The sequence below is a fragment of the Culex quinquefasciatus genome, chromosome 2, assembly GCF_015732765.1.
Source record: "Culex quinquefasciatus strain JHB chromosome 2, VPISU_Cqui_1.0_pri_paternal, whole genome shotgun sequence".
NCBI classification, from domain to species: domain Eukaryota; kingdom Metazoa; phylum Arthropoda; class Insecta; order Diptera; family Culicidae; genus Culex; species Culex quinquefasciatus.
This window is the reverse complement of record NC_051862.1, coordinates 116056455-116070169: the sequence shown is the minus strand read 5'-3', so window position 1 is coordinate 116070169 and position 13715 is coordinate 116056455.

Below are 13715 nucleotides of genomic sequence, written 5' to 3'. Positions count from 1 at the left end.
AGATATATTAATGTGCGGTGTAGGGTAATAAACTCGTCGGTTGAATATTTGATGATAGACATTTAAAATGAAGGTTGGTACGCTGAAGCCATTATAGAATTCGCTTTGAAATTCTCCGACCAAATATTTAGCTACTCCCAAATACAATTGCTGGTGCGTAACCAATTCTTCACTTTCCCGATCATCTTTGAACCAAGCCGACCTGGGATGCAAAGCGACCAATTTAACTTCCGTGCAGAAAACGAATGTCCTTGAAGAAGGCCGAAGAGTACCAAAAACACATTAAAGTTAGGGGCTTTGACATTGAAAAACAGGACTTTGAGCAATGCAACGACGGAACATTCTGGTGTAAATGACTTTATTATTTTTATTTGCTTGACAAAGATTGGACCCAACTTGAAAAACTTTGTTCTCCGAGTAAAATGATCGAGCGGTTTGAGGAAACCCCATGCTGCGCTTTATTGCCGATACTAAGTAACGTTGGGTTTCCTTCATTGCTGCCTGTAGAATGGTGGCAATAAAACAGAAGTTATATCTTGAGGCTTTCTACACACATTTAAGATCGTAGAAAATCCGCAAACAGAACCTACTAGTTAAATCAGTTTTTTTGAAAATTATAGTGTTTTAACAAAATGTTCACAAAACAGACAACAACATTCAGAAAAATCAAACATTTCCTCCGATTTATCAATTGAAAATATGTACACGATTTCAAATGAAAATGTAATTTAAATTTTACTTTTCATTCAATTTTACTGTGTACAGCAAACAAAAAATAGTAATCCAGCTGCGTGTAAATGGCCTGGATGTAAAATAAATTTTGCATTACTTTATGAAATTCTATGTAATATTACACCCTGAAACATGTAGCCCATCAATATGGGAAACCTACTTGACCGAAATGTCAAGCTCATATATGTGTTTATCCACTCCATTCTTCATCGGCCGAGCGGGCCAGTCCGTAATCAATCCGTAATGTTGGTGCTGGGTTTGAACCCGTCTGTTGGAACTTTTTTTTGTATTTAAAAAAATGTACATGGAGTGTGTAATATTAAGTGTCTTTTTTGACAAAGGTGATGTAAATGCTTTTGCATGCGATTTTACCATCGGATTTTTTGCTGTGTGACTGCGTCACAGATTTCATCTATCACCATGTTACTAGTCAATGTTAATGATCGGATACTTTCCACAGTGTTTTTATGCTCATAATTATCTTTCATGTAATTAAATTTGATTAAAATTGATTGCACACTAGCCTTTAGTGTCACACTAGCCTCGTCGGATTCATCAGGACAAATGGAAGAGCAAGTATGCACCATAAGGTTTTCCGCCAGGTACGAGTTTAACCTTCACTTAAAAAATACAAAAATATGGTTTTGCCATATTAAATTCAATAGCTTTGCGCAATGTTGGAACTAATCTAATCGATAAAAAATTGGTTGCTGGAATAATTATTATGGTATTACACTCAAATTGGACATTAATGCAATTATGAAAGTCGGTCACAGAGCTGAATTGTATTTGAATATGAGCTTGATTGTGTGGCAAAAGTCACTTTTTCATGCAATGCATAATTTTTTAAAGCATATTAGCTAATTTTTTAAAGCATATTAGCTATTGTTTAAATTTATGTCAACACCCAAAATATTAGTTAGCGTTGAAGTTGTTAAAATAAAATTTTAACCACTCTAATAGCTTTTGCAAAAAAAAGTAGATAATCGACACAACTGTAAAATTATTCACTTCCTCTATACAAAACCAAAATGTACTGCGCTTCATCTGATCATCAAATTTTTTTTTCTTAAAACTTCATCATCCCGGTACGAGAATCGAACTCACGACCTCTGGATTGGAAACCCAGCACGCCGTTAGTCGAAACCCATCCCCTACCGGTCAGTATTCCCAGTGAGAAGAATTACTCTTTGAAGGGATCTGACTTTGCCGAGCCAGACAGGAATCGAACCCATCACCTTCCGCTTACAAGGCGAAACCCGTAACCTCACGGCCACGGAAGCTCGACAAATTTTAACCTCACTACCGGATAATCGAGATCAAACATTGTTTCTTTATCTTTGTCTCTGGTGTAAGACATTCAATTTGTATTTCATTAAGATATACAAAGAATACATAGAGGCGACTGAAACGACATGATCCCCAATTTACTAGAAAATTTTAAACTTCATGTTAGGTATTTCAATTTGAATATTATTTTCAATTATGCCAAGCGTTTTTTAACATTGTCAAAATATCACATGTAACATATTTGGGATAACATGGACCTGAGATACAATCTCTTCTCTTAAAGCACTCAATCCATTCGAATGCAAATCTCGGCATTCTTCTCCTCTTCCAAATTTGTTGCCTTGTGTTTTTATTTGACATAATAATCCAATCAAGTTAATTATAGATGAAGACAAGATTATTGTTTTATCGCACGTAATCTCCAGCCGTCTAATATCTAACGCTGCAGACGGAATATCTTACAAAAATCCTATAGCAACCAAGAGCGACCAGGCGAGATAAACTATACGCTTTGGAAGTTATATTTATAGTTATATACTATTTGATGTCGCATCATCATTGGATCCTTATTTGATAATGACAGAATGCGGCTACAAGACTTTTGTGCTGATGATAACGAAATAAGAAGATGGTAAATAAAGGATGTCATTTCGGACTTACATTCTCAGAAAACGAATGTCACAGATAAGAACTATAACACAATACGAATATGCATGATTGGGCATAAGTTATGGTTCGTTTTGCTCTTCTTGGTGGTCGGAGAAAAAATAAATTGTTGGAAGTATTGTTACGATCAAAAGTGCTACAGTTAGTACAGCAGTGGTTTTGCAACCAAACGTTTTAAAAATATCCAACTATTGACGATTTTTTTGGCATCGATTTTTTTTTTTTTTTTTCAAAATATGATTATGATTTTCAACGCTAGAAAATTGCAATTGAAATTGAAATAGGAATGAAAATGGGGTAAAAAACGGGCATTAAATTTTGAGGTTTTTGGGGGTCCAAAAAACATTCAAAATCTTAAAGTTGCTCGCATTTGCATAAACTTCATCAAGTCCAACCCTCTCAGTTGCATTCGAAAATTCTTTTGAAGCACTTCAAAATGAGTCATAAACATTCAGGATAGGTTTGACTTTTTCTCATAGATTTTTCAAATTAGTGTTAAAAATTGATTATTTTTTAAACCATAATATCTTTTTGCCTTCAACACTCAAATTCTTATAGGTCAAAAGTGAGAGAATTTCATGCACTTTAACCCTACGGTATAAACTTTATGGCCAATCGCAGTTTTTCTCATACTTTTATGATTTTTCTATAACAAACATTTTACAACGTTAACTTTTGCCCTGTAGGCCAACAAGACGGCATTTTTGGTCTCAATTTTGACATATTCGGAATCCTCAGGAAATTTTACGTAAGTTTGAGGTGTTGGAGTTAAAAAGATGATATCTCGCTTACTTTTTCAAAAGGTCCTATGTACATAGGAAACCCATGGCGCATTGGTGGTTTTGAAAAAGTAATCTAGATATAAAGAATAATTGAATAAAATACTTTTGAAAAAAAGTATGATTTAGTTTACCCTCTGATCAATACATCAAATGCTGTGTCATGTAGGCAAATACCTGTTTTACCTCTAATCCGACAAAATGTTTAAAAATATTTTTTGCAATTGGGTAATTCTCCGCCAACTCACACAGCAGTTGCCCCGACCCCTCTTCGATTTGCGTGAAACTTTGTCCTAAGAGGTAACTTTTGTCCCTGATCACGAATCCGAGGTCCGTTTTTTGATATCACGTAACGGAGGGGTGGTACGACCCCTTCCATTTTTGAACATGCGAAAAAAGAGGTGTTTTCAATAATTTGCAGTCTGAAACGGTGATGAGATAGAAATTTGGTGTCAAAGGGACTTTCATGTAAAATTAGACGCCCGATTTGATGGCGTACTCAGAATCTCAAAAATACGTATTTTTCATCGAAATAAACACTAAAAAAGTTTTAAAAACTCTTCCATTTTCCGTTACTTGACTGTAAAATTTTTTGGAACATGTCATTTTGAGGGAAATTTAATGTACTTTTCGAAGCTACATTAACCCAGATGGGTCATTTTTTTCATTTAGAGCAAATTTTTTCTTTTTAAAATTTCGTGTTTTTTCTAGCATTGCAGGGTTATTTTTTAGAGTGTAACAATGTTCAGTTGTAGAGCAGACAATTTAAAAAAATTGATATAAAAACATAAGGGATTTGCTTGTGAACATCACGAGTTATCGCGATTTTACGAAAAAAAAGTTTTGAAAAAGTTACTTTTTGCGTTTCTCTTTGTTTCGTTTTCCGTGTCTGTCGCGGGTGACCATGAACGGCCATGATCAACGACGAGAAACACTGAAATGGGCGCTGAAAAGTTGAACTTTTCAGCACTCGTATCGAAAAGTAACATTTTTCAATATTGTTTTGTTTTGATCGGTGAATTTACTTGGCACATGGATGATTGGCATAAAATTCCATTCAAAAAGCGTTTTTTGAAATTGCTAAAAATTTTGTAAGTAACTCGTTGCAAAACTTGATTTTTTCAGCACTCGTCGTATTTATCCAACTCGGTAAACCTCGGTAAACTCGGTAAGCCTCGTCCCGGGCAGACGGTAATAACAAAATTCATGCCATTTCAATAACAAATACTGTTAAAATAACAGAAAGTGTAATGGAATCTTCTTGAAAAATCCAGTTTTGCATAAGAGTTTAATAACAGTTTATGTTATCATAACAAAATTTGTTATTGGTCTGATACTGGTTGAAAGCCAAAACAACTTTGGAATAACATTTTTTGTTATGGAAGAATACCTCCAACTGTTATTGGGATGATCGGATTAGTTGTTAAAATAACAAAAAATAATAACGAAGATTTGTTTGAAGAATAACTAAGAATGTTACTAATCTGTTATCACAATAACAATCCAATAACAACAAAATCATAACGACGAATAACAAATTTTGTTATAAATAACGTAAAATGTTATTGGCCTAGTATTTTCAAATATCAAAAAATGTTATTCTCAAGTTATTTCCGTCTGCTCGGGGTTGCATAAATGTATGACCCGTGCTAAAATATTTTCTCTTTCAACTTGTTGCATAAACTATTATTAATTCATTGTAAATGGCAATTTTCCAATCGAATCCTATAGGAGTATGGGCGTTGGAGGCTGTTGCAAAAAGATATTAAGGTTTTAAAGAAATCCAATTGAGAGAGTTGGAATTGATAAAGTTTTAAGCAAATGCGAGAAACTTTAAGATTTTGAATTTTTTGTACCTCAAACTTCAATGTCCGTTTTACCCACCTCCCTTTGTCTTATAGTTCATCGCATGTATAGACAAACAAACGCTGAAAGTTTCATCCAAATAGAGCACTTCGATAGAATCTAGAACAAACCGTGCATAATCTTCAAAAACTGGATGCAAATATATTTGAAATATTTAAAAATTTACAATCATTACGAAATTAAAGTATAAAGTTTATTAAATTATAGTGATTTCAATCATAATCAATTAATAGTCATTCAATGAAACATTAAACTAATTAACCTCAAGTAATATTAATACACGATCATTTCTAGAGCTTTTTGGGACTCATAACTGAAGTGTTTTAGTTGTAACAATCATCATCCGCACTGAGTGATTTCTCTAAATAATCTATCTTTTAGTGTTCTTGATGCTTAAACTTGCTGCATAAGCTTGTTATTAAATTTTTGTTCAAAATCTTAAATATTAATCTCCACTATGGCTTCATCCATAAAGTACGTCACACTAAAATCAGCCAAAATTTACCCCCCCCCCCCCCCATCCCTCCCCTATTTGTCCTGCTTTTCCTTTACTTATAACACGCAATGTCACACTTGCTCAGACCACCCCCCAAAAATTTGCCATATTTTCAGTTGATTTAGGATCGCCATTTACAAATTAATATTCCCATAGTCAAGGTCCAACTTTTTATGCCACTATCGTTATAATTCCATTAGATGTTTTTCAAGACCTAGTAACAGATATCATTCATGTGTCCAACCCGCAATAAAGTGTCATCGAATTGGTTTTGCATGGGCCCTCATAAAACATCCTTTTCAAACAAAAGTTTACCTCTATACCATTCTGCTACAAAACCCAACCCTTCGCTTGAGGATTTTCTCAAGAACCGGGTTCATTGCAAACCATTTTATGATTGAACTTTAACGTTTGTCATAAAACCTAATGAGAGGAACCCCTTCTCAGCGTCACTGAGCAAGAAGATGTGCAAAACATGTCAAGTTGAGAAAAGACCATTTTGCAGACCCAAAACTAATATAGAAAATGCACAAAGAAAAGGAAAAAATATAAATTTTACTGCATTGCATATTGTTTCTGGGGCCTTTCCTTTTGGAATCGAAAATGATTTCTTGATCCGAGCTTATTTAATAAAGTCAAAGTTTTACTGCTAAATTCGAGGCCAGTACTTCGACAACAAGGAAAAGGTTAAAATAACACTCAATTTCCGTTTCTTTTGGCCACACTGAATTTATCGCATGTAAATTTATTTCAATAGTTATACCCCCACGTGGTTTATGGATGGTTCCTTAGTGTGTATCCTGACCGCTAGAGGGTGGATTTTTGAGTGCTGGCTTTCAGTTCTATAGATTGTAAGTTCGACTCCAGTACCGGGCTGATGAAGTTAAATGTAAGTCATCCAATGAACATTTTGTACAATTATATCACATCACAAAACCATCAACACATACAAAAACAAAATATTGTATACTGTATTTTCCTCTTGTTACATATTTTATAAATTATTTAGCATCTCTTAAAATATTTTTGCTAAAGATTATCAAAATTTATAAATCAATCCATGATTAAATATGACTCTGATTCAAATTTACAACTTTTTCTTGTAGGTCACCCTACCCTACCCATTTAAGAGTATAGAAATAAAGAAATGGATTATAGACATCGGCTTCAGATCACATATCTTTGCACAGAGTCATCAGCAGTAGTAAAATTTGCTACTGCCCACTGAAAGGGTTAATCTGAATTTATTATTTTATTGCCAGGAAAAGAGAATGGTTCACAGGAGAAAGGATTTTTGAAATTATTGCAATACACACCATGCCACGTGAGACACGCAGTTTGCAAAAAAAAAATCAAACCTTTTCGGTTTTAAGACTCACAGCATGAAAGAATTCAGCTATACAAACAAGAGGATGAGGAAGTTGAATTTCCACTGGCTTACATTCAGAACAATTGATTTGTAGGCAAAATAGCTACATTGAAAAAGCATAAACTTTATTGGATTAACGAATAAGTAGTGAATACACCGAAAACGAACTAAATTAGGTAACTCAGAGCATCTACCTGTGGATAATGTTTTGCACTTTCTTTCTGAGCTGTACCGTATTAAAAATGCTGTAAATCTAAAAGAACACCAAGCAACCCAATACATGTTTTTTTCCTGCAAATTGCTTTATAACTTCAAATAAAAAGTGATCCACATTCATTTGAATAAGGTCAATTTTTTCGTCCCTTCTTTGCTTTCAATGATTATCGCATTGCAGCATTTTTTCGAACAGTGCCATAAAAAATGATCCAATTTTTTAAAATGCAATAAATACCATGTTGCTTTTTATGACTATACTTTTTGGTGCAATTTACCACACCCCTGAAGTCGTTGAAATTTGCTAAAGATAGCAAACACTTCATATTTGACTTACAGTAAGTTGTAAGTCTTGTTTTATTTGTACAAGGACATGGGATGTAGAACAAACCTTACTTTTTTTCATTTTATTTATATTGGACACAAGAAATGCGCTCAGAAATTTATATCTTCAGGGTGATATAAAATATATATTCATTAAAATGTAGTTACTTGAAAGGTTTGCAAACCAAGAAAAATCAATTAACAAATTATTTTTCGCGCCAAATTCTCCAATCATATTTCGAAAATGGCAGCTTATCGATCTTTTACCCTTTTCCAGCCACTTATCTTGCTTAGGAGCACGTTGTTAGCCAATAAACCAAAAAACAAAGAAAAAAATGTGGAGAGTTATGTTTTATTCATCGACTTTTGCTCCTCGGGGAAATCAATTTGTCACCGTATTTATGTTCTTTCTATTTTTTTCTTCCTCTCGCTATAAGAATGGCGTTGATTCTCTTTCATAGGTTAACGTGGTTCGTGCTGTAGAGAAATAAGCTATCTACCCTTTTCTTTCACTTACCAAATTCAATGGCCAACACCGGGTGATACATGAACTTATGTGCGAAATCAACAGCAATAAATAAATTATATCCCATACGTGTCTCCAAAAGACATGGCCGGTGTTTGAGAAAAATCGGTAAGGCTTCAATAACTAAACCAGTAGTATTCGTTCAAATTTAAAACTTGCACAGTTTAACTGAATACACTTATACTCCGGTAGTTTGACACCTTTTTGTTCAGAACCATTTTAGCTTGTCTGGTTTAAAGGAGATTTTTTTTCTGAGTTGGTAACTAGCCGTTTCAAAATTTTTAAAGCCAATGCCAACCTCTTTTAAAGTTTTTGTCTTCTCTCCCTTTTCAAATTTGCCTTTATACCTAGTATACAAGTTCATATAACTCTGAAAATTCTATATAAAACTTTTCTGAACATAATATTGCAAACTTTTAATTTATCTATATGTTAATATATTACCATAGAGATGCTACATAAACATTTTGAAGTGAATATAACACCGTTAAATTTTTAGAAAGGTGTACAAACTTTTTTGCACCTTTTTATATTTTTGTAATAGTATTTGTTATAGAACTTTGTATATGAATTATCTTTTCATAAGCTTGTAGCAAAATGTTCTGCCTGAGTTTCCGAACAAAACGTAGTACTAGGTTTCTGTCAAACTTTAAATTTGTTGCATGTTTCATCACAAAATGTTCACAGTGCCCAAGGGGTGTAAATACTTTTTTGCATACTGTAGAGGGGCAAACAAATATTTGCTGCTAAAACATTAAGTTTTCACTTAAAAAGTTGTACAATCTATTGTTAACTATGTAAAATACAGTGTATAACGTTTATGTTTTTTATTTGAATAGGACACTTTTAAAAGTTTTCATGTGGTTTATGGATTGTCCTCTAAGAGGAATTTTCAAAATTATAGATATTCAAGGCAGATTTCAGAATATCAAATTTTCTAGAAAGGCTTCACAGTATCGGTAGCGGTAGATGTGGTTTGTGGCAGTACCCAAATCTCCCGCTGGTCTAAGTCGATGTTTATGACAACACGTTATGGCGTGAAGCCATTTAGAGGGATTTGCATTTTTCGAAACTATTTTTTCATCGGAAGGCACAACTTTGATCCTTTCCGAGTATTCTCCGTTGGTCCTGGTTGGTACTACCTTTTCTGCATTTCCCTTGTGTCTTCTTTCGTTACTTTTCGGTAGTTTGGTTGCAGAAGGAAGAAAATTCGTAATGCTTCATAAAAGAAAAGTCTTGCTGGTTGATGGTACCCCCGGACCAGCCATGGAGACCTATGAATAAAATACCCTAGCCCAGAAGTTCGTCACACATACCGTTTTGGTTTCCAGCCCGCCTAGCCACAGCCACAGAGCCTGATGTGTTAATTTATGAGCCTAAGTGGCAAACAGAGAAGGCATATCACCCCGAGAGCTGCACAGCCAAAACTTTTTCTGCCAAATTGGGACGTCACCACAACTGAGCGTGAAAAATTTAAGCAGACAAGATTTTATAAATATTGATGGCAGATAGCAAATATTTGCTTGTTCACTCCGCCCCGGCCCTTGTGCGATGACCTGGGGCGTTGCTGCCTGCGGAATCGAGTTGTCAAAATTTCCGCTGCAAGTTGAAATTTTGAAAATTGTTTTACAAAAATCCAGAAATCTACCAATTAAACATTTTAGTCACTAGTGATAATCCATCTGGACATCTGCCAAACAAACGTACGTTCGTTTGACTGAAAAACCACAATAACGGCAAACATATCAATTTGCGAACAATTAGTCTCGTAAAGCATAATGAAACTGACCATTCCGGAAACCCATAACCACTAAACGTCTCATTCAGTAAACGCAGCTATTGAACGGAACGCATTGAATGCCAAATTGACTTTTACCCCTCAGATTTCACCCACACACATTATACGAGTGACACCAATTGACCCCCGCCAGGCCTTGAGCCAGAACCACCTACGCACACCGTGTTTGTTACACTTTGGCTGACCAGCGCACACACACACAACAACAACACACTATCCGAATCCGAAGCTAGCCACCACCAGAACTGGCCAAAACCTATCAATAACGGATAACAATCGCGTTACAAAGGGGGATGATATGTGCCTCCAGCGTTCAATGCTTAGCGGCGATGAAAACACGCAGTATGACATCTTTATTGTATTGCACAGCATAATTGAATTTAAACGACTATTCATTCATTCGACCATTAGCGGTTGGATGGGGCCCAGAGACGAAAAGCTGGCTCTATTTCCGTTCAACTTTTCACAAGAAAATATTATTTTCCGCATGATTCAACACTCAACATTTGAAATCGATCGGTTCATAGATCTAGGGTTTTTTCTCAATATTTATTTTCCCTAAAAGAGCACTCAGCTAGCAAAATCTAAACGTAAAAATATGTACTCTCCCTGCAAAGGCTTATGAATTGATCTCAGTTGAAAGGTTCTCTAAATCTCTGAATTGCAAATGTTAGATCCTGAAACAGAACTGCTAAATTTTAATAAAAACACAAATTGAAAATTGAAAATCGATCGGTACAATTAAAGATTTTTTAATAAAATCGTCATCGTCCCGGTACGGAAATCAAACTAATGACTGGACTTCCATTGCCGATCTCGCTGAAACCCACCCTTACCAATTACCATTCTCAATTCCCAGTGACTATTTTTTAATATTTTAAGGAAATCTGACGAACTGTAAAATAAGATAAGGACTCCCCAGATGTTAAAATCATCAACCGAAAGTTATATATTTGCCAATTCTGGTTCGAGGTTTTGTAGAAATTTTGCAATATCATATTTTTTACTGGAATTTGTAGTTGTAGTGCAGTTTTATAAGCTCAAATCGACATTATTGAACATTAAGGAATTTTTCAAGCCATTGAAGTACACTAGTTTTGATGAATTGCCTTGGTTTGAATCGGACATTCATTCATTCATTCGTGTTGTATTCATTCATGTTGTATTCATTCATGTTGTATTCATTTTCACCAATTTGTTACTATTACTGACCCACCAGATGTCAGCACATGCATTAACTCCGCATCGTTCTCTAGAAGTTTTGCTGCTTAAAGACACATGTCGCCACCTATGAACAAGTAGCGTAAACCCATGATTTTCTTAAAATGTTTAAAAATCAACATTTTTATAAAACTCATGCCGGATTCAGATAAGAAAAAATATTTCCAACATTTTGGTGTACAACTTCCCAATATTTGTTAGATTTGTCTATGAGAAAACTGTAAATTTAGAAAAAGATAGTAATTTAGACTATTTGACAAGAAAAAATATTGAATATACGTAAACATATCTGTTATCAACTCTATAATTGTTCATTTCATTGATATAGGCCCCCAAAACCAAAGCTAAAAACTCTATTCGCCACCTACATTCGAGTAGGAGAACTTTGGTGCAAGGTTACGTTTACGGTTTTGCGCGATAAGTGCAAAGGGGAGTGAAAACTATTCTAAGATTTTTAAAAGAAAATTGATCTTTTGGAATAAAATAAAGTTAACAGGAGGTAAGAAATAAAAAGTTCTATCGACTGACTTTTTGATTTTTTCGCTAAGTTGCCTTTTTCATTGAAAATTCTGAGATCCGGATTGAAAACGCGAGAATGAGGTTAGATTGATAGTTTTGAAAATCAATCCAATTATCATTTTTTCAAGCAGATCTTTGCTTTTATGGTAGAAGTGACTTTAAAAAAATAATTGTCCACTTGAATAATCTACATTCTCAATTGATTAGTTATGTTTTGGTTGATTAAAACATTCCCTTATTTTGAATCAGATAATGAACAGGTTAAATCGATCATCACAAAAATATTTTCGTTTATATCAATTAAGCTATTTATTTCTTACCTGAAAATGGTATAATTTGATTTTATTGTCGATTTTATGATGAAATAAAACAATTTTAAATTTCAAACCAATTTACTCGCTGTAGGTTATAATGAAAACATCACCCCAAGTTTGAGCGCCCTCTAGTGGGGGTTAATTTTGACGTTTGATTGCCTATACACAGGGAGACTTTTTTTTCGTGCCAAAACATGTTTTTAAAGAAAAAGTTCACATTTTTTTTGCGCGCTCAAAGTTTGATGTTCATTATTTTAAAGCAAAAAGAAATCTCGTCTTTTATAACCAGTTTCATTAAGATTAATGCAGGGAATCATGAGAAATAAGCAATTTTGTTCCAGCAAAAAGGAATAAGATTTTTGGCAAGTACCTAACCTCATTAGCAGCGCCGCATTTGAAACACAGTCGCGCTGCAAAACCTCATTAGACCGATTCTTCGGCTCCTTTTAAAAAAAAATCCAAGTTTTTTTTAGCGTTTTGGCTGTAGTGGCAAACTAAAAGAAGAAACCCCCCAATGTTATTACATATTTGGAAAGATAATTGATTTTCCTAAAAAGAAATATCATGTAGAATGAACCATATAGTACTTGTGCTTCCCCTGAAATAAAAATGTAGCGTGACGGGACAACATCGTAAAACTGGACTTTTAAAAGGCACACTACAAAAATCGCTACAGTTTTGCCAGTTTGATTTTTAAAAACTTTTGCTCTTCTACACATTATCACAAATTAAAAAACGAATCTTTTGCTCCTTGAACTTGCCAGCCATTTCTTTTCGTGACGGGACAACGAAAGGAGCAGATTTATGGAAAAACTCCTCTCCCGTTCAATGGCTTGCAGACCACATTTGGTCAATATTCTTGGCTTTTATGGTAAGAAAACGCATTTAAAGCACATTGCAATTATTGCATCATAATAGAAATGATTTTTTTCATATTAAAAATCACATTGAAAATTGAAAATTGTGACATTTTGGTGTAGCTTCGCTAAGAATCGGTCATTAGAGGAAGGTGGGACGTGGGACAAGTTTAACATGCAAAGGCAGTGTTAGTTTTAAGTTATTCAGTCTGTGCGACCTCAGTCGAAGACGGTGCAAATAAAATAAAAGTAGGCAGTGACCATCATGTGAAAGGTAATTAAATTAAGAAATTTTGGAGAAAGGCACTATTTATTTCAGGAAATTGGGCATATCTCCGCTTAAATTGAACCAACACTGAAACTTTTTTATGCAACTTGTTCAGAAAACTGTTTTCTACAATGTGATTCATTTTAAAATGATTTAAAATGTAATAGTGTGATGTGGCAGAGGATTGAAAAAATATTTTTTTGAACCAATTGGGTAATAAACAGCTTATATATTTAATAATCTATATTTTGCATTGTTTAATACTCAAATTCGTATCCGGGCAATGTGCTGTATTTTCATGACAAATTGTACAAAGAAAAGATGTATTTTCGGTCGTATAGGGGTTTCCAGCTTGGATTTTGGAGTAATTTCAAAGAATGTTAGAAATCTGGTAAAATTGGTTCGAATTTTTTTTTATTGGAGGTCAAATATTGGTCAAATGTAGTTGGTTAGAGTCCCCAAGGCATATTAATAACA